Below are 4,542 nucleotides of genomic sequence, written 5' to 3' on the forward strand. Positions count from 1 at the left end.
GGAAGATTTTTAATCACAGTTTCAATTTCAGTGTTTGTGATTGGTCTGTTCATATTTTCTATTTCTTCCTGGTTCAGTCTCGGCAGGTTGTGCCTTTCTAAGAATTTGTCCATTTCTTCCAGGTTGTCCATTTTATTGTCATATAGTTGCTTGTAGTAATCTCTCATGATCCTTTTTATTTCTGCAGTGTCAGTTGTTACTTCTGTTTTTTCATTTCTAATTCTTCTGATTTGAGTTTTCTCTACTGATCTGAGTTTTTTTTTCTTGATGAGTCTGGCTAGTGGTTTATCAATTTTTTTTATCTTCTCAAACAAGCAGTTTTTAGTTTTACTGATCTTTGCTATTGTTTCCTTCATTTCTTTTTCATTTATGTCTGATCTGATCTTTATGATTTCTTTTCTTCTGCTAACTTTGGGTTTTTTTTTTCCTCTTTCTCTAATTGCTTTAGGTGTAAGTTAGGTTGTTCATTTGATATGTTTCTTTTTTCTTAAGGTAGGATTGTATTGCTATAAACTTCTCTCTTAGAACTGCTTTTGCTGCATCCTATAGGTTTTGGGTCATCGTGTTTCCATTGTCATTTGTTTCTAGGTATTTTTAAATTTCCTCTTTGATTTCTTCAGTGATCTCTTGGTTATTAAGTAGTGTTTTATTTAGCCTCCATGCGTTTGTTTTTTTACAAATTTTTTTCCTGTATTTGATATCTAGTCTCATAGCATTGTGGTTGGAAAAGATACTTGATACAGTTTCAATTTTGCTAAATTTACCAAGGCTTGATTTCTGCACCAAGATATGATCTATCCTGGAGAATGTTCCATGAGTACTTCCGAAGAAAGTGTATTCTGTCATTTTTGAATGGAATGTCCTATAAATATCAATTAAGTCCATCGTGTGTAATGTATCATTTAAAGCTTGTGTTTCCTTATTTATTTTCATTTTGGATGATCTGTCCATTGGTGAAAGTGGGGTGTTAAAGTCCCCTACTATGATTGTGTTACTGTCGATTTCTCCTTTCATGACTGTTCGTATTTGCCTTATGTATTGAGGTGCTCTTATGTTGGGTTCATAAATATTTTCAATTTTTATATCTTCTTCTTGGATTGATACCTTGATCATTATATAGTGTCCTTCTTTGTCTCTTGTAATAGTCTTTGTTTTAAAGTCTATTTTGTCTGATACGATACTTGCTACTTCAGCTTTCTTTTGATTTCCATTTGCATGAAATATCTTTTTCAATCCCCTCACTTTCAGTCTGTATGTTTCCTTAGGTCTGAAGTGGGTATCTTGTAGACAGCATATATACGGGTCTTGTTTTTATATCCATTGACCAGTCTATGTCTTTTGGTTGGAGCATTTAATCCATTTACATTTAAGGTAATTATCGATATGTATGTTCCTATTACCATTTTCTTAATTGTTTTGGGTTTGTTATTGTAGGTCTTTTCCTTCTCTTGTTTCTCCTGCCTAGAGAAGTTCCTTTAGCATTTGTTGTAAGCCTGGTTTGGTGGTGCTGAATTCTCTTAACTTTTGCTTCTCTGTAAAGGTTTTAATTTCTCCGTCGAATCTGAATGAGATCATTGCTGGGTAGAGTAATCTTCATTGTAGGTTTTTCCCTTTCATCACTTTAAAGATGTTCTGCCACTCCCTTCTGGCTTGCAGCGTTTCTGCTTAGAAATCAGCTGCTAACCTTATGTGGATTCCCTTGTATATTATTTGTTCCTTTTCCCTTGCTCCTTTTAATATTTTTTCTTTGTATTAATTTTTGATAGTTTGATTAATATGTCTTGGCATGTTTCTCCTTGGACTTATCCTGTATGGGACTCTCTGTGCTTCCTGGAGTTAATTGTCTATTTCCTTTCTGATATTAGGGAAATTTTCAACTATAATCTCTTCAAATATTTTCTCAGTCCCTTTCTTTTTCTCTTCTTCTTCTGGGACCCCTATAATTTGAATGTTGGTGTGTTTAATGTTGTCCCAGAAGTCTCTGAGACTGTCCTCAATTCTTTTCATTCTTTTTTCTTTATTCAGCTCTGTGGCAGTTATTTCACTCTTTTGTCTTCCAGTTCACTTATCTGTTCTTCTGTCTCAGTTATTCTGCTATTGTTCCATTCTAGAGGAATTTTAATTTCATTTATTGTGTTGTTCATCTGTGTTTGTTTGCTCTTTAATCCTTCTATATCCTTGTTAAACGTTTCATGTTTTTTCTCTCTTCTATTTCCAAGATTGTGTATCATCTTTGCTCTCATTATTCTAAATTCTTTTTCAGGTAGACTGCCTATTTCCTCTTCATTTGTTTGGTCTGGTAGGTTTTCACTTTGTTCCTTCATTTGCTGTGTATTCCTCTGTCTTCTTATTTTGCTTAACTTACTGTGTTTGTGGTCTCGTTTTCACAGGCTGAAGGTTCGTAATTCCCATTGTTTTTGGTGTCTGCTCCCAATGGGTAAGGTTGGTTCAGCGGGTTGTGTAGGTTTCCTGGTAGAGGGGACTGATTCTTGTGTTCTGGTGAATGAGGCTGGATCTTGTCTTTCTTGTGGGCTGGACCACATCTGGTAGTGTGTTTTTGAATGTCTGTGACCTTATTATGATTTTAGGCATCCTCTCTGCTCATGGTTGGTGTTGTGTTCCTCTCTTGCTACTTGTTTGGCAAGGGCTGTCTAACACTGTAGCTTGCTGGTTGTTGTGTGGAGCTTGGTCTTAACGTTGAGATGGACATCTCTGTGAGAGCTGTCACCGTTTGATATTACATGGGCCTGGGAGGTGTCTGGTGGACCAATGTTCTGAACTCGGCTCTGTCACCTAAGAGGCTCAGGCCTGACACCTGCTGGTGCACCAAAACCCTTTCAGCCACATGGCTCAGAATAAAAGGGAGGAGGAAAAAAGAACAAAAAAAAGAAAGAAAAATAAAATAATTATAATAGAAAGAAATTATTAAAAATTTTTAGAAATTGAAAGTAATAAAACAAAGAAAGAAAGAAAGAAGAGAGTATCCAAACCAATAAACAAATCCACCAATGAAAACAAGCACTATAAACTATACTTTAAAAAAAAGAAAAGAGACAGACTGAACCCTAGGACAAATGGTAAAAGCAAACCTATACAGACAAAATCAAACAAAGAAGCATACACATAACACACTTACAAAAAGTCAGAAAGGAAAAAAATATATATATATATATAAAAGGAAGAGAGCAACCAAATCAATAAAAAAAATACCAATGATAATAAGCTCTAAATACTAAACTAAGATAAACGTAAACCAGAAACAAATTAGATGCAGAAAGCAAACCCCAAGACTACATTGCTCCCAAAGTTCACCACCTCAATTTTGGGATGATTTGTTTTCTATTCAGGTGTTCCACAGATGCAGGGTACATCAAGTTGATTGTGGAGATTTAATATGCTGCTCCTGAGTCTGCTAGGAGAAATTTCCATTTCTCTTCTTTGTTCACACAGCTCCTGGGGTTCAGCTTTGGATTTGGCCTCACCTTTGTGTGTAGGTCACCTGAGGGCATCTGTTCCCTGCCCAGACAGGACTGGGTTAAAGTAGCAGCTGATTCGGGGACTCTGGCTCACTCAGGCCGGGGGTAGGGAGGGGTACAGAATGTGGGGTGAGCCTGCATAGGCAGAGGCCAGTGTGATGTTGCAACAGCCTGAGGAGTGCTGTGTGTTCTCCTGGGAAAGTTATCCCTGGATCATGGGACCCTGGCTGTGGTGGGCTGCATAGGCTTTCAGGAGGGGAGGTGTGGATAGTGACCTGTGCTTTCACACAGGCTTCTTGGTGGCTGCAACAACAGCCTTAGTATTTCATGCCCGTCTCTGGTGTCTGCGCTGATAGCTGCAGTTCACGCCCTTCTCCGGAGCTCATTTAGGCAGTGCTCTGAATCCCCTCTCCTCATGCACCCCTAAACAATTGTCTCTTACCTCTTAGGCAGTTCCAGACATTTTCTCGGACTCCTTCCCAGCTATCTGTGGCTCACTAGCCCCCTTCAGCCTGTGTTCATGTAGCCCACCCCAGTCCTCTCCCTGGAGTCTGACCTCTGAAGCCCGAGCCTCAGCTGCCAGCCCCCACCAGCCCCAGCCCGTGAGTAGACAAGCCTCTCAGGCTGGTGAGTGTTGGTCGGCACTGATCCTCTGTGCGGGAATCTCTCCACTTTGCCTTATTCACCCCTGTTGCTGCTCTCCACTCCGTGGCTCCGAAGCTTCCCCGCTGCCCACCCCCCATCTCCATCAGTGAAGGGGCTTCCTCGTGTGTGGAAACTTTTCCTCCTTCACAGCTCCCTCCCACTGGTGCAGGTCCCATCCCTGTTCTTTGTCTCTGTTTTTTCTTTTGCCCTATCCAGGTACGTGGGGAGTTTCTTGCCTTTTGGGAGGTCTGTGGTCTTCTGCCAGCATTCAGTAGGTGTTCTGTAGGAGTTGTTCCACATGTAGATGTATTTGTGGGGAGGAAAGTGATCTCCACGTCTTACTCCTCTGCCATCTTGAAGGTCTCACACTATGTATTTATATTTAATGTAATTATTGACTATTTTGTGTTAGGTCTGCCAT

This window comes from Physeter macrocephalus, chromosome 21, assembly GCF_002837175.3.
Source record: "Physeter macrocephalus isolate SW-GA chromosome 21, ASM283717v5, whole genome shotgun sequence".
Taxonomy (NCBI): domain Eukaryota; kingdom Metazoa; phylum Chordata; class Mammalia; order Artiodactyla; family Physeteridae; genus Physeter; species Physeter macrocephalus.